The sequence below is a fragment of the Wolffia australiana genome, chromosome 4 (genome assembly GCF_029677425.1).
Source record: "Wolffia australiana isolate 7733 chromosome 4, ASM2967742v1".
Classification (NCBI taxonomy): domain Eukaryota; kingdom Viridiplantae; phylum Streptophyta; class Magnoliopsida; order Alismatales; family Araceae; genus Wolffia; species Wolffia australiana.
The window spans coordinates 20,876,441-20,901,625 of NC_135838.1; the positions used below are offsets into that span (position 1 = coordinate 20,876,441).

Here is a 25,185-nt window from a genome sequence, read left to right on the forward strand (position 1 = left end):
CAATGGAGAATGCACCATCTTGTACCACCCATTGCCCAACGCTCCTCTGTTACATGTGATATACTTCACACCTGGGGAATATTAACTGCTTTGACTTCCATCTTCACTTGGCTATAGATTGTCCTTTGGTATCCACCACTAATAGGATTTCTAAAACTCAATGTGGTTGGTGCAGCCAAAGGGAACCCGGGCCCATCATGTGGAGCTGGTATCCTATGAGACCACACATGGAGTATCATTAATTGCTTTCTCATCTTTCTATGGAGTACATTCTAATACAATAACCAAAGCTATAATGATACGTGATGGCTTGCTCCTCTACGAGGAGTAAAATCTTTACAATAACATCCCAGAATCAAACTCATATTTGTTGGTCAACATGCTTCGTGTAGGCTCATGCTCCTAGAAGCGTGTACAGAGAGTCCCAAAAGACATCATACGATGTCGCCCATACTTGGCCAGCATTGGCCATCAATTGCGTGAGGGGAACTAGACATTGGATGCACTTGCCAACTATGTGATACGCTCTCATATCCCTTCCCTATACATCACTTGGCACGACCTTCTTGAGGCGAATCGCAGCTGCCATCACTTTCAAAGCCTTGGCATGCTTGCTCTCCGCACCCATCACATCCTTTTGAATGCTTGCCCTCGTGAGTGGCGTATTACATGGAGCACTAGAGGTGGGAGTGTGCCACCTCTCACCTAACCGGTGTATCCTCTATGCAACTCCATGACGATATCTGATGATGGCACGAGGACTGCTTATACTCCATGCATCAACACCTCCGTAGGACACGCGCACGCGATGGACACCTGCGGTCTTCTCCGAGAGTTGCACCGATATCACCTTTGTATATTTTTCTTTTTTGCGTCATGGGCATGTACGAGTCGGGTACAAGTGTAATTGGGACATTTACGCTCGTCCCACACCTATAAATGCTTATAAACACTTTATTTAATATATAAAACCTCCCTATGTGGTGTCCAGGGCAATGTAAGATCGGTCCACGGACATAACCTTAGGTTTGGCTGTACCTGACACCATATTTTTTACCAATAAAAAAATAGCTAGAGAAAAAAGAGTGCAAGGATGTGATAGACATAGGGGATGCTAGATCATGGGAGAGAGAGACAAAACGACAAATTGTGAGAAAGAGAGAGAATGTCAGATCAAGAGACGAGGAGAGAGATATAGAATGCTAGATCATGAGTGAGACAAAGAGAGCTTGATCATGAGAGAGAGTGACAGATCATGAGAGAGAGAGAGAGCCAGATTGTGAGGGAGACAAAGTCAGATCATGAAAGAGAAAAAAGAAAGAAAAATAGTTGAGAGAGAGAGAGAATGCCAACAGTTTTATTTATTTACTTTATGGTTATTTCTTAGGTTCTAAGGTCTTGAAGTAGAAGATGAAGAACAAAATCAAAATAACATCACTAAAACAAGGAAACATATCACTTCGTCTCATATCACATCAGTGATTTTTTGGATCTTTGAGGGAGACGTGTCAAGATGCTCATGTCTACAACATTTAGAAATGTTCACAAAGTCGATGGCATGTTGAATTTCCTCCTTTAATGTGATAACCTTTGCGCACACTTTGCCATCATCATCACATCTTCTCAATTACATCAGAAATGGAGAGGAGCTAAGGGAAGAAGGGAGAAGAAGGGGAATAACCTTGAACAATACTGGCATGGATGAATTCTTTTCAGGGCCATTCCCTATTTATGCTAAGCGGTTATTTTTCATAAAACCCCCAAAATTGAATTATATCTTACAAATTCTAAAAGACCATTTTTGTGTGACTCTTTACGCATATGTATCATTCTAGTTAATAAATCCTACATCCAAATATACTTTATTGATAATTCAAATTAACTAACTATTTCATCATATAGATTAATTAATGACATACTGATTCAACCCAATCGATAGGTAGAGTCTCTAGCCAATGTTGTGCCAAGCTACACCTAATGCTCTAGAAGATACAAAGGATTGTGTTTGTCATGTAAGCTGTTTGTCATTATTTTTGTGTACATATAGCCCCTTATCCATTTGGTGCACCAAGGACAACTTAGGTTATCTTCAATTGTCAAAGCCTAATTGGTCATCCAAGTTAGTACTAATGCGATAAAATATCATATGAGAACTCTTGTATGATATTCTACTGCGTTAGCCAATACTTCATCACATCTTCCTTGAGCTGTCTCCTCTTATACATAGGACATATGATCCCATTTTGACTACTAAATTCTTTTCATGAAATTCTTTCTGTGTCCGAACTAAGATGATTTAAAATTTCATGATTAGGAACTCATTGGCTATAGTAAAGTAAAACCGTCCATCCACAAGACTTATTTTGGTACAATACCATTGAAGGATTCGTATGGATCAATTCAATTGAGCCTTTCTACTGAAGAGTACACACTATCTATCATTATTGTCTCCACCTTAATGACCATGGAATTGGCATATTCATGATATGAATGAGAAAAGATAATTCTATTCTGTCTCGATACTTTGAATATGAATATTTAGAAGACATGCTTAAAGACTAGTGATCTCCGTCTTACAATCTCATCATAATTCACTAAGTTTAATCATCAATTCATGTACTCCATTATAAGCATCACACATGTGTTATAATAAATGCAATGTATTAATGAATATAGAATGAGAAACAAATGTTTGATTGGCTTGCCAACCACATGTACTTCTATAAGTCTGATCAATGTTGGGTCGTCCAGTTCTTTAAAGTAAAATAATGGTTCATTACTTCATAAAAAACCATTTGAATAATAAATCTAAATGGTTTAACAACCCGAACAAACTTCTAATTACCATCCTCGAAATGTGTCATATTCTTCGTGATGTCTCTTCAACTTTTCGTAAAAAATATTCGTAGCCTTTATCATTTATTTTAAAAAACAATACATGCAATTAAAATACTCAAATAATCTATATAATGAACCAAATACTAACATTAAATTTAATCATTAAAAATTTAATACTATATAATGAGAAAAGATAATAGGAAAATATGATAGTAGAAATTAGCATGTTCGTTTGATCATTTGGAATAAAAAAAATCATTTTTAAGGATTCATTACATTCTGACGTCTAGGGTGTGGTAATGGTCTCCCGAGTACTTCACATATCTCCTTGATAACTGCATTCTATTTCTAGGGATGATGATTTGTTTGCTTTCCATTAGACGACTCCTGATATTGGTTCTTGGAAAATGCATAGAGTCACATGACTCAACCTGCTAGATTTATTCAGGGACATATGTTAGATTTGGTTCATGCATTGTGATATTGGTACATTTGCCTGACTCACACTTGGTCAAATGTGCCTTCCTATTTACACAGTCCTTCACGTGACCAAGTTTGTTTCATAAATGACACTTTATCTTATGACCTTATTTGTTTCCCTTTTATGTATGTTCATAGTATGTTTCTTGGGTTTCAAGATAATGGACTCTTGGTTCGTCATGAACTAAAATGTTCACACTATTGATCTTGGACTCAAGCATCTTATGTTCTTAATTCATTAGAAGATCATTTTCCCTTTAGAAAATTATAGGGAAGTTTGAAATATTTGAAACTGCTGCTGGTAGCATTTAAGTCTCAAGATAAATAATTTGTCTTAAAATGTTCCACGTGATGTCCTCATCAACACTTTATTCTCATGTATAGCGAGTCAAGCTTGACTTTACAATATAAAGTGTTGCTTTATGGTGTTTATATACCCAGAATCTGGAAATTCTTGAGAAACTAGACCCCTAATATCACATGGTTCATGTTTTCATGTAAGATAGTGACAAATTTAACATAATGAAATTTGACCCTGGATCACTCTCCTTGGAGTACAAAATTTAGGTTATAAGAAGCATAAGCCTAATTCCATTTGCTCATGTTGGAAGGCCAGTGCTTCTTCTTTTCACGTAATTAGCACACTCAGTATCATAACCCTAATATTGTGCACAAAGTGAGTCATGCTCAGCCATGCTAAGGCATGTACTTAAGGCTCCAGAAGGGAAAAACTTGGTGAATAAAAAAATGCAAAAAATTATTTGAGTTTAATCAATAAAAATTATCAACTAATTCTCATGTAATAATTCTTGCTACTGGATGAGTAGGGGTTGTCTCCATAGGGCACATATCATAGGGATTTAACTGTCTCTAGATTGATATTTGGGTTGGACGATAAGAGATATGTGTAAGGTAATATATAGTGATGTGATCAAAATGGTGAGATGAGATGAAAAATATTAAGTATTTCACTTGGGTGTGATGTGATGAGTAAGATGAGGGGAAATTAGGGAGTATGATAAGTGAAGACATAAAGGCGAGATGATGGATGTAGGAGGTGAGTGATAAGGGAAGTAGATGAAGATAGTAGTTTAAGGTTGATGATTATTATAGAGGGGAAAACACGGGATGAGATCATGAAAAGTTAGATGATGTATGATGTAGATGATAGATGGTAACATAGGGATTTACCATCTATCAAATGATAGATGGTAAGGAACGATGGTGGATGCCAATGAAAATAGTAGTATTGATCTACCAAACGTATTTGAGAGAGAAAAACCAATGTAAGGCAAGAGACCTCCCGTAGATACCCATGTTTCACTGGGATTAAGGTATTTTCCTGATATAGATCAGCCACTCCTCTTCTCTATTGATATTATCTGAGAACTCAAGACACATAAAAACTCCTAATGGAGCTTCCCTAAAAATTTCATCTTGTTCAACCTTGCCATTTGGATCATCAAATGTTAATCCCCAAAATTGGATGACATCAAGCCTTTGATTTAATCTAAGATTTTTCTCTCATCATTCTCATCACTAATGTCACATATCTTTTAGGTTTTTTTTTGTCTTCAGCATTGCATTAAATGAAATGATTGGTTAAAATACTCTCACTTCATGATATAACACGATGAGAGCCATGATTGGTCGGCTCGTGTTACAACACAGGTTAGACATTGCAATTGCTGATTAAGGCAATGAGTTGAGATTAAGGAAATGTACGGTTAAAACCAATGAGAAAGACGTGGCAGTTGCTGATTAGAACGACAATCGACTAAAGATTCGGGAGTAGACTGATCGCATTCAGACTCCCAATGACCCAATGGGATCAACTAGACTTCTAAGAGGTGAGGAACACAATGTGTCCAGAGGCGTCATCGACCTCCGCTGTTAGTGTACTTGATCGTCGTCTCTAGGAAAACCCTACCCCTCATGAATTGGTGGCTATCTGTATAATATCGGTTTAAAGTCCTGCAGAGGAGCACACATGAACACGTCACTTAAAGAAATAAGACTATTGCAAAATAAAGGGACGCATGGCGGAACCTGAGGTTCATGGCCCCTAAGTCTAGGGTGGGATCGAAACCGTGATAATCCATGTCCAAGTGTAGAAGGTGAGAGGCTGGTGTTGCCGATCGCCAAGGCTCAAAGCAATTGGGGGCCGATGAACTGGGCAGCCGCACAACCACATAGTTTGGATGATGGGCCAATCGGATCGTGGCCGCAAGCTGGTTCAATGTTGGGGAAGGGGTGACTGCGACAGCAACCTTCGATGGGCGAAGTCTACAGCGGTGAAAACCCAGTGGGTTGTAACTGTTTCTCTTCAGCGAAAAATTCATCGTCTATGTTCTCACGGTCGAGAAGTCTTGGGAAAGATCCGTTAGGGAGAGAGGGCCAAGATAAAATGGATCTAGTCAAACGACGACTGCGGGGTAATCTCCTGTGCACCGCGGTGGCAGGCGAACAACACCACGATGACCGCGAATAAGAGACTGAAGAAAGAGAAGGATGACTTGAGAGAAGATGGCCGTTGATCGACTAGTCACGATGGAAGTCTATAGAGTGTCACTAACCTAGCGATGTCGGCGACGATGATATAATCTGTGGTACGACGCATGAAGATGCATGCACATTAATCCATGGCACAATCAAGAACAATCTTCGGGATCGTTATGGTAAGCAAGAAGAACCAATAAGCAGTGGCGGCAAGGGTGTCGGGGAATCGGACAATGCTCGATGTGAGGCTTCCCACGTCCCACTCTAAAATAACTGTAAACTATAACTTCCCAAAGGAAGGAGGGCGGGAGCACAGTTGAAGAAAATGCTTTCAAATTCAAAATGAACTCCAAGGGCTTCCTTGGGCATGCCTCTCTTTAAATAGAGTAGGGAGGATGCCCAATTGGGTCAAACAAGGGAAAACCGTCTTGCAATGAGAGATTTCCCCTTAAACGTACATCAAAAAAAATAAAACAAACATAAAAAACGAACGAGGCCCAAGCACGAAGGCCCATCGAGCAATTCAGAAAATCAAAATACATAGAAATAAAACAAATGCTCACGACTCATCGCTAGGTCGTGTACTTGAAGCTGAGGTAGTGGATGTTGGCTTGAGCTGCATGGTGAGGTTGTTGGTGTCTCGTCGCCTGGCTAGTGCGATGGTCCCCTATCACTTCATCCTCTATTGACGGTTAGCGTCGCACCACACGTACCTGCAGGCTGATAATAATATTTGGTCATCATAATAGTAAAAGCACTAGTATGATGTGGTAGTGCATTAGTGCATGCTAGATGGGCACACTTTTTATAAGACACAAGACAAATGTGTTGTATTATTTGAATATTATAATTAATAAAAAATAAGGAAAAAGTACATTATAGTTAATAAAAATGTATGTTGTAATCAAATGCGCCCTACATTGTTCACACGCATATTTATCGCAAAAAATCTCCTTTTTCCATTTGGCCACATCGTCCTGTAGTTACAGAAATATACAAATAATGCATTAGTATAATTTTAATGATTGGCTGATGCATGAGTATGAACATGCTGTTTTTTTGTTGATGAGCATAAAACTAACCATCTTTATACCTACATGACTTTCATTAGACTAGAATGTTACATGATTTTATGCTCATCAAGCTTGCCTTTATCTTTTCAGCTAACATTGGGTATATATTTTCTCAATTTAAAGTTCTTCAATAATTTGGATGGTTATAATCCATCTGGGATTCTGATGGACACCATAGTTTTCATTTAAATATGTAAATATAGTAACGCCATTGCCCACTAATAATGTGGTTCCTATAGTGTCATGTCAAATCACAAAGGAAGTGAATTTTAAAATCAAAAGTGATGTATCATTTTGTTTGGAGTTTAGGTAAATAAGTTTGTCTTGCTTAAACTGCATACAACAGAAAGAAGAACAAGTTTTGTCATTCTGCAGGCATGTATAAAAGTCTCATCAAAAGGTTCGCCTGAAACTGATGAGAGAAAAAGAAACAAAATTAATCTCTGAATATTCAATTGTCAGTTTGCTTCCTAAATGTATCAAAGTTGGTGCTTGATAATCACAAATAACAAGCAAATCTTAATGCAATTGATTTATTATTATTATTACCACTGAAATTATCATGTTAATGTTACTATGATTTATTAGATTTTAAGAATGAAGCTCATAATTTTTATCTTTTTTAATGGTACTTTAACAGAGTTTATGAAATTAATTTGTTTCCAAAATATATTTTTATAAGTCAGAAAATAGAATTTATATAAAATTTATTAGTGTTTTAATATTCCAAGAATAAAATTCTGCCTTCTCTAGATTCTCTAGTATTTGTATGGAATTGTCTGATGTTAAATTCATGAAGAAGTAATATCAAACTAATAATATAAGCTATTTGATTATTTTTTAATGAGATTTTTGAGCTTTTTCAAGTCTTCCTAAAATTTTGCACCACCAATCTGCCACAGGGATTGAAGGAAATAGAAAATTGGATGAGAGAAAAAATTGAATGGCTCAGATTGCTCCAACCTCAAAATGATGATGTCAAACAATCCAAAAGGAGTTTTGAGCTGAAATTTTGAGAGTAGTTCCGCCTGTACCTTCTCTATCCACCCATATACATACATATATATATATATATATGAACCTTCTAATCCTTTAAAAAAATCACCTTTATATTATATTCCTAATTATGATTAGTGGAGTGATTTGCTCATTCAAAAGTCCCTTCTCATATGCAACAGAGACGGAATAAGAGGTGACATTCATATCAAGACTCATAAAGAGAAAACACAACTTGGCTTGTTGGGGACTTCAGAATGAGGTTAATGTGATCTTTGTCTTTTTCTAACTCATGTCTTCATCCTTTTTCCTAGGTTACCGTCACTGATAGCCAAGTTTTTCACTATCACACGCACCACCTCCCATCTACTGCTCATCGGCACTTATTCTCCTCCATCTCCATTGCCACTGACAATGATAAAATCATAATCTCTCACCCCCCCTCCACTACTTGTTGATGTGTATCCAACATCATTTCCATTGCAATCAGCAGTGGTGTTTATGTCATCCCCTTAAATTCACTCACATTCATCATCATAGCCCTCACCAAAGTAGTCGGGGTGCAGAAAAATTTGCTTTCATTAGAATTAGTTTGTATTTCAAATTATTAAATTTTATTAAAAATTATTCCATAAAATTTATTAAATTATATTATTGATAAATTATTTTTCATTAATTTTCGAAGTCATTTTGAATCAATTTTAATGTATTTTCCCTATTTTATTTTATTACATTAGAAAATAAAACTAAATTAAATGGAAACCAAATTTTAAATTCACTTTTTCATTACTTTCTCCCTATGGAGTCGACCCTTACTCTCTTTGTGCGTGTATGACAAAAATACAAATATTTTTGTGTACAAAAGTCCTAAATGGCTTAATTAACCCTAATTTCATGTTTATTAGTGGTCACATGGAGAAGTTTCTCATTTGACAGAGATGATCCTTAGTTGTGCACAACTTGTTACTGATTTCATTTTTCAGTCTTATTCCTAAAGTTATCAAAGTCAGTATTTATTCAGATAAGCTTCTTCTTTCTCATGCTAATCTTGGTCAAAAGCACTTTGACTTTATTGGCTAAGTCCTCCCTTTTTAACTCCACGCCTTGGATCATGATATTGATTATGGAAAGTGTATCCTTTTTGCCACTGAGTACTTCCTTGTAAGCCTTGATGAGAAGATTGATGGGAGCTCCCTAATAATTTAATTTCCTTGCTCTTTCATCACTGTATGAGAATGTGGAATGTCATACTTATGGGAATCAGATTTTTAAGGTTTAGTGCTCTAAAATCTGAGGAAGAAACTTGCCTCAGAACAAATTCTTTAGTGTTGTTAACAGCCTCTACTAAACCTTTTTAATTGTTTTATTACTTTTCAGGATTGAAACAATAATCGGATCGATTTTTCTTTGATATTATATGATACCTGGTGGATCCTACTCAGGTTATCTACTCATCAGTTGTGAATAGATCTTTAAAAGAAACTTCAATGCACATGGACAACATATGTTTTTATAGCTTTGTCAATGCACATGGACAACATATACCTCATAAAATCAATACAAATGTGTTTTTATAGCTTATTTTGCAACTTATATTTAGATTTGAACATGAATTATTCACCATTAGATATAAAATTGATAAGATTATAATTTATTTTTTCTACTTTATTTTACTGTATATTTTATTGATTTCTGAGACTAATCCCACTTGAAAATTAGGAATCAAGTTGAATTTTTGGCATCTTCTAGTTGTTTTATTTGAATTAATAATGCAGTCGAATTAAATGGTGTCTATAGATGGCAATTGAAGAAAAAAGAGAAGCCCGAACCACGTCCAAGACCATAACATGAACCCAAGATTTGTCTACGACTGAAAAAAGGTGCAATAAGTTTATTACCAAAACCAAATAAGCCCTTTAATAGCGAGGTTAAATAAAGGTAAGAATTTTTTTACGAGCCCTTAATTTAAAATTTAAAACTATATTTTTCAAATCTGGAAAGGAAGGGTTGTCGATTAACGCTGGAAATTAAGTGACTCTAGTCCTTCAATTCCTTGACAAGTGTAATAAAGCTTGGGAGAGTTAGGGCAATGTTATCCCCTCTCTTTGTATATGATTTTAGATTATGCTCATAATAGTTGTTGGAATCCAAGTGAATTATATGTATTTGGAATCCTAGTGAATTATATGTCTTTGATACATATTTTTTTACAGAAGTATGGGAGAGAAAGTTCATGTTTGATTGAGATTCTAGTAAAGAGTACCACTAAGCTCTTGGGGGAAGTGAGGATGAGATTTATTTTATCATCAACAGTTTTTATTTATTTTTATCTTGGTAAATATTTCACAGGATATTCTAGATGAAAATATTTCTAATGCCACTCGACACACTCAACACTTCCTTTTTTCTTCAGCATTTTGTGCCCACTGCACATCTTCATACAGCTATGCCACCTATGACCATAAATTCTGCCCTGGGCAGTGCAACTATTTACAAATTATACTGCACATGAACTGGCCAGTGGTACTGAATTTATTTATATGTATTTTATTTTAGGTGAATTTGCCTCCGAGAAAATATTTTAAATATTAGAAAAGAAACAATACATTTAAAACAATTGTTACTCTTCTATTACATGCTGATAAAAAACAAGAACCTCTACTTACCTTGAACTAAGGAACTAAAGTTTTATAATTTTTTTTCACAAATCACAGCCTTAGAATGGCATATTTTAACATTAATCTTTGGTTTATCAACAAGAAAAGCTAGGTAACCAACGGTTATTAATCGCTTTCAATAATAAAATCAGAGCCAGATTTTAACTACCTTCACCAACAAAAACCTTGAGGAAGATCTGTAGATGATACAACTTGAGGTTTGTACATTCATGGGGTTTAAAAAAAAATCAAGGATTGTGAAAGCCCATCTTATGTTGAAAGCAAGATCTTATGAATTCATTAAGATAGAAGATGAACCATGTGTGTAAAATAAAACCAGTAGATGATGTCTTACTAATTAAAAATGATGTAAGAATTTTATGGTTAATAAAGGTATGTATGTCGAAGAACTTTTCCATGAAAAATTGGAGAGAAGCAACATACACATTAATAATAATTATATATAGATAATTATATGATTAAAATCTTTGGGGTTCACAACTCTGAGAGATGTCCAATACTATTAAGCATAGATTTCAGACATTTAAGGAGCATTTGTGTAAGACTTCTAATTATATAATGATGACAAAGAAAATCACAGATGTCTACGTAATTGAAGCCATCATGTATGTAATGCTATGGACAAGTACTGATGTGGCAGTGCCTTTAAATATTATAAAAAAATATCACCATGAGATGCATCTAGCTAGTAGCCATGAGATGCATCCTTTACTAGTTGAAGACTAATAATTTATTTACGATTTATGGAGGAGTGGAGCTAAAGCTTTAAGGTTACACTGATTCGAGATTTAGTGATACCTAGATGACATGAAATCTACATCTATATTTTGTTGAATAAAGGCACATTGATCTGGAAGAATTCCAAGAAGCACACAGTTTTGGACTCAAAGACAGGAAATAAGGATTTCTTTGAACTTAATAATGCTGAGGTGGTATGGTTGAAGACATTAATTAATTGAATTGAAATTTTTCCATTGATATTTGAATATATTCCCTTGTTACGTGACAAACACTTGTGTGATAACATTATCAAGAGTTAAGGTCCCATTATAAGTCATAACACATTCTGAGGCACATTCAACCAACAACATTGCCTACCAACGAACAAAGCATCTAGCTCATTATATTATTCAGCATCACAAAAAATCTTGGATTTTTTCATAAAGGAGATTGATATTAGTGAAAATGGTAGATTGATTGATTTCTTTGGCTTGAAAGGCAATCACACTCTATGTCTAATTTATGTCAAATAAATACATTTATTCATTATGATTATCTCATGATGTTTATGTTGAACTCCATGAATATATCTAATGACTAAGGGAATTATGATCATACCATAATTTAATGATCATTAGTTTTTGAATATGTACTAAAAATATTTTTATTTGAAGAAAACTTGATATGGACATCAAAATATCTAGTTAGATGTAAATGACTAATCTAATTCATATGATGAGTACAACTAAACATTTATCCATTAGTACGTAGTTACTAAGGATAGATAGTGAGTGCTCCCTAGTAAATAGTTCACTAAATTTAACAATATGAAACCATTAATAGTTTTATACATAATTGTCAATGAAGTTGATTCATGCCATAGTTTTATAATTAGTCGTTAGACTTTAGACACCAAGTAAACATTGTTGATGGACATGCATGACTAACAAGTCTCTAACAACATGATTCAAATTAGAATCAACTTCAACACGTCAATAATGCGATAAGGGTGATTAATGCAGCTTTGGTACTAGAACAGTGTAGGAACACAACTTGAATCTATAAGCCTTGTTCTACTTAAAGCAGCCATGTCTTGAATCCATAAAACTCACGTCTCCAACCGTCGAGTCCATAAGGGGGTAGTGCTTGATTCCACAAGCACAAGAGCACTCTCTCAAAAAGAAAACACTAAGAGGGGAGAAATAGGGTTATCAGGAAAATAAAATATATACAAAATGATCCTTTTATAGACAAGTGCAAGGTTGCCCATAATGACAGTTTGCTTGAAAAGACAACTTAAAACATTGGGAAAATATCTCTAACATGAGAAAACAAAATATTGGGAGCATGTCAGGCCTAAGTAGAGCTATTATGTTTATTCTGTTGCATGTAGAACCTTTCAGAAGATATTATGTGGCTCAAGAAAACCCTCACAAGACAAAACAAAGGTCTGGACCTTTAAAAAGGTGCAGGAGTGATGGTGCACGCCATCAAGGATCGTCAACGACACCGTCCACGCCACCTGCCACCGTCATCGAAGACCGGGTGAAGATGCTCGTTAACGCTTTTGATTTTCATCGTCTCTTGTCGTGTTTTGTGTTTTGTTTGTGTTCATCATCCCATTTTTGTTGCACCGCGACGCATCCCATGCCCGCGTTTTCATCGTCTTGGGAAGGGGTCTTCATGTTCCCCTTTTCCCCGTTTTATTTTACATTCCCTCCACTGGCCAAATTTGGCAATGATTCACTGCCGACTGCTCGCGTTCAGATTGGCGGAGGCCCAATCCCCTTTTGTTTTGGACCAGGGATGGACAACCTGAGCGGGCGTTGGAGACATTTGTCTCGCCTTTGACGTTGCAGGAGCTCCCGTCGATCTGCTGATTCAGCCACCCGTCGGCGGACCCCCCCCGACGACTGCCCGATCGGTCGACCATCAGGCTCCCGAACCAACCGGCCTCTTTGTAACAGTCGATCTAATCGACCCGGTCAACTGACCCGATCGACCCTGCGAATGGTCGACCGCCTCGACCGTTTGGACGACCAAGCTACCGATCGACTAGTCCGATCGATCAATCGATCCATTCGACCCGGCCGAGCTATCTGACCGACTCGGTCAATCAACCCGACCGACCGGCTGCCCCGTCCAATTGACCAAACAGATTGATCCCGCCGACCGAACTGACTAGTCCGACTGATCTGACCCATCAAACAGGCGGATCCGGCCGACCATCCTGACCGGTTCGGTTGACTGATCAGACCGGCCGTGTGCGAGACGAGACAACGACTCGGATGGCTGCCCCTGACTCATTGGATCTGCTGTCCTTGTGAGTCTTCGTCGGTAATCCATCCCACTCCGATAGCCACCACGCGATTGCACGGGTACTCCCCGTCGGGGTTACTCCATTTGCTGCCGCCCGCTTGCCTTGTTCGACCATTTCTGCTGGTATCGCGCTGTCCTCAGGCCGTGCCGGACTGGTCTACTATTGGCTTGAGCCGCGACTACCGCTGAGCTCATCTTCCTCCTCGCCTCCAACCTTTATTCATAGCTCCGGCACCTGCATTGCTCGTCGAGCCGCCGACCGCTCTCTAGCGCCTCTCCGCCACACCCTCTTCGACCAGCATTGACTGTCAGCGAATTCTGCATCACGAGTCCGACAACGAGGTACACCATCCTCTCCCGATGCTCGTTACTTACCTTATGCAGTATAATTTTGAAATGACTCCACCGCGCTTGGGCTAGGTAGGTGAGAGAGGTTTGAGAGAAAACTACGACTCTGTGAGTGTCTTACCGGTACGGATGAGTACGTCCGTTATGTGCGAGCCCTGCGGATAGATTTCGTTTGGCCGTGGACGCCTTCGTCGCTCCGACGAGGTTCGAGAGGCCATCGACACTATCACTCGGCGACCCCGTCCAAGCTTGGAGCTCGGTGTCTCCCTTGAGTCAGAGCCTGCACATACGACACATAGGGCACTCATTTATTTCATCGTAGTCGCATAACCCGTTAGGGTTTCATCCGTTGGACAACGACACCGTCGACGTTTGATACCATCATCACTAATCGGCACCGAGCCATCATACTCGGTGTCGACCGGATAACGTCCTAGACGACGTCCGGCATCAAGGAGAGATATTAATTCCAGATTTGGGAAAAGAAAAATTTGTTAGAGGATTTTGTTAAAAAAAATGGTCAAAGGATTTTGTGGGTCTGTAGGTATTTCTTTGGAAATCTAGTCAGCTTCTAGAAGGATCTCCATCTTGGGTCACCGGTTGCTAAGTGGCCTTTAGGTTCTGGACTAAATCAATGATTTTGTGCTCATGATGAAATCTTCCACCATCGGTATATTACGATACTAACTCGAGGAGGAAGATGTAGTTAAACTATCTAGGGTTGTGAAAATATTAAAGAAGGTATTCGCTAGTGATTTTCCCCACTCATTAATACAAATTAATATCGGATATTGGGGTTTGATGTTAACCATACACTAAGCCAACACAGAGTACTGAATAGGGTTATACATATATAATAAATGATGATAATATAGGTTCCATGAGAGATTTGACATGTTTATTTAAACCATGAGGTGAAGCATGACCTCCAATGGCGTGACAAGTCAACATATCAAATTGGTCTAGTCGAACTTTATTCTCTAATATATATGCTGATATGGTTAATTAATAAATTTATATAATAAATAATCAAAAGTCGTTATAGTTATTCAGTGGACTGATACATGTGCATCAAGAGTCACATGCCTAAGATTTTTGGACAGTGAATATACTCTAGTTTTAGGAACTTAAATAAAATTTTCCGGAGAGTATATATATGGGATGAAACCCATTTTGAAGTGTTCACGCAAACCAGATTTGAGTAGACATGGTCGTTCTGTTCCGTTGGTGTGAATTGGAGCGAATTGTGCGTTCTGTTCGGATTTTCGAACAGAACAATGTTGAAAACAAACAGAACCTCGCACAGACGGCTGTGCGGTTCACATTGTGCGAATTTTGCAAATTTTTTTAAGGATTTTTGTATTTTTTTTTTCTCTTGTTCTCTTTTTCAGAGTCCCAGTCTCCCTCCCTTGTTCTCATTCTCAGAGTTCCAGACTCCCAATCTCGTTCTCGTCCTCAGAGTCCCAGCCTCTCCCAAAGTCCTAGTCTCCCTCATACTCTCGCTCTCTCCATCTCTCTCGAGTCTTGACGATGGCCCGTACACACCGTAATCCCGTCTCTCTCCCGTCACTTCTATCCTCTCTATTATCTGCTCTCACTCCATCACGGGGAGAATCCCCGAGCTTGAAATCATCGGATTTTCTCCCGGACGATTTGGCAGCTCTACTCCGAACTCGCATCTAGCGCCAGATTCGGATGAGGGTCAAAGTGGAGGCAGAAATAGGAGTCGGGATTTGGTACGTTTTTTTTTTTGAAGTATTTTTAGGTTTGTGTCTTTCTTTTATTCTCTTTTCTTTCTTTCTAATTCTCTGATGCTACCTTGTTCGCTTCTAACTATCTGATTCTCTCTTACTTTGTCTCTAATTTTCTCTCTATAACTTTCTTATTCTCTCATTCACTCTGTAATTCTGTGTGTCTCTCTCTAAATCCCTGTTTATCTCTTTCTCTCCCGCATTGTCTTAATTTCCCTCTCTATCTCTGATTCTCTTCCTCTCTCTTTGCCTCCCTTGCTAATTATCTGCTTCTCTCTTTGTTGCTCTCTAATTTTCTCCTTCCCTTTCTTCCTCTCATTCTCCGAATTTCTCTTTTTCTATCTCTGAATCTCTTTTTCGGTCTCTCCCTAATTCTCTGATTTTCTCTTGCTCTATGTCTAATTATCTCTTTCTCTCGCCCTCTCACTGATTCACTATATCTAAACGGCTTTACTTCTCTCTCTTATTTTATAATTCTCTCTCTTTTCTCATTGGCTCTCTGATTCTCCGATTTACTCTTTCTCTCAAATTATCTATCTTTCTAATTCTCTGATTTTCTCTATCTCTATCTCTGAATCTCTCTTTCTCTCTCTCTAAATCTCTGATTTGCTCTTCCTCTACCTCTAATTCGCTCTCTCTCTCTCTCTCTATTTCTTCAATTCTCTATCTCTAAATCTCTATTATTCTCTCTCTCTAGTTCCCCAATTCTCTCTCTAATTCTCTATGTAATTCTCTATTTCGCTCTCTTTCTAATATTTTCTTTCTATCTCTCGGTCGTTCTCTCTTCCTCTCTCTCTTTATTTCTCTCTCCCTCACTCGTAATCTATCTCTCATTCTCTCTCTCTAATTCTTTCTTTCTCTCTCTACCATTCTCTGGTATTCTCTTTAGCTCTGATTCTCTCTTTCGCTCTCTTTCTAATTATCTGATCCTCTCTTTTCCTCGCTTTCTCTCTCTCTCTCTACTTTTCTATCATTCATTAACTCTGTCACTATGTCTCAGTCCCTAATTCTCTCTTTCTCTCGCCTGAATAATCTCTTTATCTCTTTCTATCAATCTCTGATTTTCTCTTTTTCTATCTCTAATTCTCTTTCTCCCTCTAATTCTCTGATTCTCTCTCTCTTATTCTCCCTTACTCTCTGTCTATCAAACTCTCCGTTGCTCTGACTTTAATTCCCTCTTTCTCTTCGTCTCTCTAATTCTGTCTCTAATTATAGGATTTTCTGATTCCCTCTTACTTTCTCTCTAATTTTTTCTCAATAACTCTCTTGTTCTCTCTTTCGCTCTCTGTAATTCTGTCTGTCTCTCTCTAATTCCCTGTTTATCTCTTTCTCTCCCTCATCGTCTAAATTTCCCATCTCTATATCTGATTCTCTTCCTATTTTTCTCTTTGCCTCCCTTGCTAATTATCTGCTTCTCTCTTTGTTGCTCTCTAATTTTCTCCTTCCCTCTCTTCCTCTCATCCTCTGAATTTCTCTTTTTCTATCTCTGAATCTCTTTTTCGATCTCTCCCTAATTCTCTGATTTTCTCTTGCTCTATGTCTAATTATCTCCTTCTCTCACCCTCACTAATTCACTATCTCTAAACCTCTTTACTTCTCTCTCTTATTTTATAATTCTCTCTCTTTTTTCTAATTCTCTGATTTACTCTCTCTCTCTCTCAAATTATCTATCTTTCTAATTCTCTGACTCTATCTCTGAATCTCTCTTTCTATCTCTCTCTCTCTCTAAATCTCTGATTTGCTCTTCCTCTATCTCTAATTCGCTCTCTCTCTCTATCTCTCTCTATTTCTTCAATTGTCTATATCTAAATCTCTATCTTTCTCTCTCTAATTCTCTTTATGTAATTCTCTATTTTGCTCTCTCATTCTCTCATTCTCTCTATCTAATTATTTCTTTCTCTCTCTATCATTCTCTGGCATTCTCTTTATCTCTGATTCTCTCTTTCGCTCTCTTTCTCATTTTCTGATCCTCTCTTTTCCTTGCTTTCTCTCTCTCTCTCTCTCTCTCTCTCTACTTTTCACTCATTTACTAACTCTGTCTCTATGTCTCCCAGTCCCTAATTCTCTCTTTCTCTCAACCCAAAAATTTCTTTATCTCTTTATCTCGTTCTCTCCCTATATATATATATATATATCTCTCTCTCTCATTTTTCTAATTCTTTCTCTCTCCCTTTCCCTATCCATATGTTTATTACCATCTCTATCTTCGGCTTATATTTTATCAACCCCTGATTCTCTTTGTTGATCTCTTTATCTCTCATTCTCTGCGTATCTTTTGAATTATCTCTATTGGACGTTTCGGTTGATTTCTATCTTATTTCAGCAGGAAGTCATCTGTGGTATTCTGAACATTTCTCTGCCTTTCGATACAAAGCTCTATGCAGCATTCTATGTACTCTCCATAACGTTCAGAGCATTTATCTGCCTATTGAACCATTCCTGAATTTGCCTCGGAGGCAATTTAAAAAGGTGCGTACTTAAGTGACGAATGGAACATGGATTGGAGAATTTTTCAATTTATGTTAATTGGCATATATTTCACTTTGTTTGCTTTATTGTTTACCCGTGTGATGTATGAATCTACATTTCACCTTTGTAGTTGTCATAAATTTCTTACTTTTCTATTTATGAATCTGTTTGAACATGTGTACTTTATGAGTGCACATCAAACAATATTCGAATTCAGCTTGGTATTAGATGAATTTTTTAAGTAATATAAAATTCCAATTGTAATTTAGGATGCCTAGGGAACCTCTATCGTATGCCTGTGGTTCCCATAGAAGCTCGTCATCGTCCGAGGGGAGTGTTGGCCATGGCTGGAAGAAGAAAAAGAGAAAGAATGAATACGATGCACGGATACACTTCACAGAGGTGGCGCCAAAGGTGTTCACATGCAACCTTTGTGCGACCCATACTTGGGGTCGTGTAGTGATTGTAGAGCAAAATAAGCATAGTTGCAGTACGATCCTATGGCGTCATTTGAAAAATGTGCACTGTAAAGAGTATAACGAGCTGACGGCTCAAGATTGCAGCTCTTCTAACCGACCATCGTTGGCCAAAATCTTTGATCGACAAGGTGTTGAAAAACTGTACTTCACTGGTCGCTTGCTGGAGACGACAAAAGAAGAGCTGGTACATTTCATCTGTTAGTCAGCCTCACCATGGAACATTGTATGTAAGAAATATTTCATCCAACTGCTTCGATTCATCGCACAAGAGGAGATATCCATTCCATCGACAAGGGCTGTGAAGGAAAAGGCTTTCAAGCTTTATATTGAGTTGAAGAGCGGTATTCGTGACTGTCTGGAGAGTGTTGATAGAGTGGCCATCACTCTGGATTGTTGGACTTCTACGAATCGAATATCATTTATAGAACTCACCGTTCATTGGGTAGACACGGAATGGAAAATGTGTGAATGTGTCCTCGCTATACGCTAGTTGGAGGGAACCCACACTGGGGAGTACGGAACGGCACGTCCGGGACATGACGCCCCGGACGTGACGAGACGGATGACGAGTTGTGGCGGACGGTGATGTGATGAAATGTTCATCACGTCACCGTCACGTCATTTGTCCATGAATTTTCAAAAAAATCATCGCCGACCCGTCACTCGTCCGTAGACCCTCGTCACCGTCACGTCACCGTCACCGTGACAGATAATAATTTCATTTTTATATCTTATGTATTTTTATTCTTATTGTTATTGTGTATTTGTGTTACGTCACCGACCCTCTCCCGCTCTCCCTCAACTCCTACAATTCTCCCCTTACGATCCCTCCCTCTCCTTGTCCCCTTACAATCTCTTTCTCTCTCTCTGTCTCTCGCTGGATCGCTCCCTCAGTCCCTCTTCCTCTTCTCTCTGGGTCGCTTTGTCTCCTTCGCCCTCTCCTTCAGTCCTTCTCCCTCTCCCTTTGTGGATCTCTCCCTTGGTCCCTCTCCCCGTCTCTATTTGGATCATTGCCACTCCTTCTCTAGTTCTCCCTCTCTATCTGTGGAAGAAGTTTTTTTCTTCTCTCACGCGGACAGGGATTTCCACGTAGGGTTGGATACCAGATTGGGGGTCGCGATCAGCCTGCTGATCTCTCGGGGTATAATCAGGTAATTCGTTAGAATTTCATTCTTCGCCGTTTGTATTTATTTGCTGGAAAATGAGATTGAAAGTAGATTGAATTATCGCTCGTTTCTCGTTTCTTCTGCAGGATTCTCCATTTATTTCTGTCCCTCCCTCTGTATCTCCCTCTCTCCCTCTCTATCGTCGAGATTCTCCATTTTATTTGGCATCGAAGTGGCAATATTTACCGATCATGTTTACTTGTGATGAAGGGGGAAGCTAATATCTATGTTGATATTAAGTGTTTGATAAGAGAATATCTAATATTCTCACCCTCTCTCTACTCTCTCTACTCTCTCTACCCTCTCTTGCTCTCCCACCCTCTCCCTCACTCAATTTAATTCCCGTTAATTATGTCTTAATGATGATTTTTAATTGGCAAAGTTTTTATCAATGTTTTTTGCTGGTTCCCCTGATTCTCCCCTCACTATCGGGCCACTTTTATCACACACGACTACCACCTTTTTTAACAATTGTTATTAGGTTTTCTAATGCTTGAGATTATATTAAAATGATCTACGTGATTAGAAGATTATAAAGAAATCTAGGTGAGTTATATTTATACATTAAATTTATGCCTGTTCAGTTCCTGTTTAACTTTGAAATATATTCCGGACACATTTCCTCTTTAATACACGCCTGAAGTTGAGTCATAGAAAATGTCTTTGGAGCTTCCAACCTGTATTTAGCGTCAAAGCATCGTTTTCTTATATCATATGAATATTTGTGTTCTGTCGTACGTTGTATGATGTCAGACTGTGCGTCACAGAGCTCAGCTTTACTGACCCAGAGTGCTACTCCCTCTGTGGCTCCTGCTTCTCAGCAATTATCTTCTCAACTTGGAGCGAGTCTTGCTGCTACTGCTGCTTCTGGTATGTTGTATGATGGCAGACTGTGCGTTCAAGTTTATTCTCGATCGTATCATTTACCCCAGTAACTCTTGGGGATCTCGTCGCTCATTAGATGTTAAAGCATCATAACATTTGTTTCTCTGTGCTACAATTATATTTCATGTTTGGATTATAACACTCTAACTGATCATTATTACTTTCTTCTATTTTCTCTATCTTCGAGCGTGTTGTGATCTGCAAAATTATTTTAAACATTGATCTTTATTACTCTCTCTGCTACCTTTCTAGAGTATGATGAATATGTGAATCCATGATTCTCTCTCTCTAAACCCTGTTAGTGCCATGTGCAACGAATCATGTCTGAATACACGATTTATTCTATTCAAAACATGCTACGTCTAAAAGGGAAAAGCAAGTCATACCTCTCTTTAGTGGTCACGGAATGAGAAATTCGGATGTTTTGAATAGAAAGCTGGTCTGTAATTCACCTTCATGAATCCATTTTATTTATTATTTATATCTGTTAATTTTGAAACCACATTTATCATGGACGAATGATCAGCTTCTGTATCTCTCTCGTAAGTGATTCATGGACACCTGAGGAATGCTGAAGTTGATCATGTAATTCATTTACGTATAAACTCATTCTTTCCATTATTAGTTCGTACAAATCCATTCTTTCTTAAGTCACATGTATGGTAGACAAATGTTCTTATTTTTATTCGCACATACTCTTTTGAAAATAGAAATCTGTGGTATCAGAAGGAATGGGACAGATCTTATTTCAGACTCGTGTCTTTCTCACCTGAAGCCATATAACCACCGCATTTCTTTTCAAAGCAGAAAATCATTGAAACAAACACAATTGCAATTCTCTTTTAGAAAAGACATAGAAACTGGTGGATAACCTTTCTTATTGTTTATAAAGAGATCGATTGTTGCTTGATGTAGACCGACAATATATTTTCCTTAGCCTTGTCAATATTTAAGTGATGATAAATGTTTCAATTTTTATATGCATTCCTCAGAAATGCTGTATTCTTTATTTTGGATCCACCCTCTTCCAATTTTATTTTACGATTGAAATTGACGATTGAAATGGACATATTTTATTTTAATGAAGGTTTTGAAATGTACTCGTGTAGTTAGTTTCCATTTTTATACGAGAAATTGTTGCAACTTATTTCGCCTGTTTCTCTAGGACCTAGTCGGCAATGGGCACTCCAACTGGCGTTGAGTGCGTTGACCTGACTGTAGAGTCCTCGGATGAGGACATACAAGAAACGACCCTACCAATGGTAGCGCCGTCACGGCCCAAACGTAAAGGGAAGGCTGAAATACTGCTGCTTCATCGAGGTTGGCGCAGGCGTATGGGCGTGCCTACTATGCCGCGACCAAAGAGTGGATCCATTGTGCAATAGGCTGAAGCGACGAAAAGAGGGTTCTACGAACATATTTTCGAGGCATCTGGAGTGCAGCCATAGCAGAGTATACAACGAGATGAAGGGCATTAATCTCGATCACCGTACGATAACCGAGTCGTACGGGCAGGGCGGTGCCGTCAAAAAGACGTCGGAAAAAACTAAGGAGATCATAGTGCACTTCGTCTGTCTCACAGACTCCCCGTGGGTTATAGTGGACAACATGGGGTTCAAGATTATGTGGAAGTACGCCGTGAACACGACAATTGACCTGCCAGGTTCGAAGGCAATCAAGGGTGCAACGCGCAAGCTATATGGGAACATGAAGGGAAAGCTCGTGTCGTTATTAGAAGATGTCCCTGTGTCCCTAACAGTTGATGCGTGGACCGCCGAGAATTCGTGTGATCTTCTCGGCATCACAGTTCACTGGGTGAACAGTCAGTGGGAACTATGCGAACATGTACTTGCTATACGTGAGCTAGTCGGCAAACACAGTGGCGAGAATATGAGCGCAATAGTCCTCCAAGAGTTGGAAGACTTCGGCTTGAAAACGAAGAAGCTCTTAAACTGGCTTCACGCCCGTTTAGGAAGACTAACAATTTTGACATGTAGGTTAGTTCAATCACCACCGACAATGCGTCAAGCAACATGCGGATGGTAGGGCTGCTCGCAAAGGAACTGAAATCGATTAACGACCGGTTCACTCAGGACCGACATGTCCCGTGTGCTGCCCACGTGTTGAACATCATCATCTAGGCTGCACTACAGTCATTACGTGTATCAGTGATCACAAATCCTCCTAAGAATGCTGACAGCATCGCATTGGACGCAACGTATGAACCAGACTATGACGCTAATACAGACGACTTGGATGCCATGCGGGAGGCTGCGACAAGTCATGCAGAAATGGTCAGCCATGATGGTGGCCTTGTTCTAGGAGATGAGATTGCCTGTGTTCGGCAATTAGTGACGAGTATCTAAGCATTGACACAACAATGACAACAGTACGTGAAGACGTGCAACGACATGGGGAAAAGCCACAACCAACTGCCATTGGATTGGCCGACGCGGTGGAACAGTACGCATGACATATTGCATGCTGCATTGGAGAAGAGAGAAGTCGTTGATTTCATGGCGTTGTAGATCATGTCGGTGACCGACAAGGACATCAGAATCTCACGTGAGGAGTGGGAAATGTTGGCAGACTTCCGCGACATTTTAGGGCCATTTTATTGGACGACAAAGTATGTGAGCGGCTCAAAGACAGTCAGAGTCGTGGAAGTGATCCGCATCCTGAAGGCATTGTTGCGACATGTCGACACGATCCTGTTGAAGTTTGATATGGCCACGATTTTTGCATCGCGAAGGAGGATGACTGCCGCACAGATTGCGTCCATTCGCAGAGTTTGTGAGAGCATGAAGTCGAAGACGTTAAAATATGAACGACATCTGCAATTCTGGACCCTTTCAACAAGGGAGCGTCGCTTGACTCCAGTGACATTCAGGAATCACTTGCATTTGTCCGCCGACTTATGCCCCAACATGGTGAGCAAGACCTTATCTGAAATGACACCGAGGATGAAGACTGGCTCACCGAACTTATTAATGGCATATCACCAGCTAGAGAGAAGGAACGATGAGTGCCAACGCCAGCCGAGGAATTTGAGGCGTATCTGCAATCGACAAAGAGGAAGGACAACAAGACAATATTGGGATGGTGGGCACGTATTGGTGCACGAACCTACCCATGGCTTTCTACACTAGCGCAAGAATTCCTCTCAGTATGTGCAACCAGTGCGCCAGCAAAATGTTTATTCTCGGTCGGACGTGCAGTTGTCACTTTCAAGCGAGCAAATCTTAGCGCTGAAAGCATCGAGCTCTTGGTTACAGTGAAGTGTTGGTTATGTGCCGAGAACAGTCAGCTGTGCGATGGAGATAGGGGGGACGATTTTGCTGACAATGAAGACTAGTGTAAGTCTTTGGTCTTATTTTCTTTCAGCAATGGTCAATTTTTTTACAACGTAACCAATTGTCAGTTTTTTTGGAGGATCGTCTGTCTTGGGGTCATTTTTTTGCAGCGTCGTCAATTTTTCAGCAACGATCATTTCAAGATTGACATCGTAAGTTATTTCTAGCCGATTATGTATTCTTGTCAAAACTTATATCAAGGATTTATGTTAAATTTACAATAATGTAGTGAACTTAGAAGGGAAAATTTTAATTATTTGTAGAGTAATGCATGATCCAAACATTCCTAAATCAATCTGATCGGAATGTAGAGAATTTTTTTTTCTATTTACCGTTTCTTGTCTGTTTTAAGGCTTGAAAAGTCTATAAAAAACTCACCGTGTTAGCTTTGACTTATGAGATAATCAGAAGAATGGAGATTGTTTTTTCTCTCTTTCTTTTTAATCTCAACATCAACGTTCTACGTGCGTTTTCAGGTGGGCGATGTCAAATGGACACGTTGTTCTTTTCAGCACCGTGCCCCTCGGAAAGGACCTGATCGCCGGAGTCTATGCACCGATCGAATTTACCGTCTTGCCTTGATGGCATTGCTTGTGATGCCACAATGGTTTTGGCTTTTGATGATTGGATAATGTCAATCATGAATGAGATTTAATGATGAGTTATTGCCAATCATTAACGGTAACAGTTGGTTGCTCATCATTTGTCAAATTAAAGGGCGACATGTGCCATAGTGAAAATAAAAACCCAAACATGTCTTAAATATATATAAAGCTAAATGTATACCCAAAAAAGGAAGTAAATTCAAAATCTGAAGAGGTATAACAGGGAAATAAACATAGACAGAAAATTGGGAAAATTTACGCGAATTAATTTTTTTTAGGAAATTTGAAATTGCTCTAAAAATAAACAATAAGGAGAAAATTCAATAATATGAGTTTTCTTAATCTTCCAAGGGTATGTATATATCACCAATGCATTGGAATTTTGGAGATGTTCAAGAGGGAAATCAAAAGATTTCAGAGAATGTCACCATTTCGATCCATGTAAGAAAACATTTTGCCTTAGAAGTTGATGTGTTTCCTTTCTGGCCAACAAGTATTAGGGCAAGCTTCCTCACTATAGTTATGT

At 38.7% G+C, this 25,185-nt stretch overlaps 1 long non-coding RNA gene across 6 annotated transcripts; it reads left to right on the top strand.

Moving 5' to 3' along the window:
• Nucleotides 1-15,189: 15,189 nt before the first annotated feature.
• Nucleotides 15,190-24,739, top strand: LOC144702331 (uncharacterized). 6 transcript variants are annotated; one of them, XR_013581233.1, is made up of 6 exons: nucleotides 15,190-15,687; nucleotides 18,026-18,171; nucleotides 18,779-19,801; nucleotides 20,570-20,686; nucleotides 21,867-24,206; nucleotides 24,531-24,739. It is a non-coding gene; the product is annotated as an uncharacterized LOC144702331 (long non-coding RNA). The 6 variants fall into 6 exon arrangements; XR_013581236.1 differs by having other exon boundaries at nucleotides 15,197-15,687; nucleotides 19,744-19,801; nucleotides 20,638-20,686; XR_013581232.1 differs by having other exon boundaries at nucleotides 15,191-15,687; nucleotides 19,744-19,801; nucleotides 20,570-24,206.
• Nucleotides 24,740-25,185: the final 446 nt, after the last annotated feature.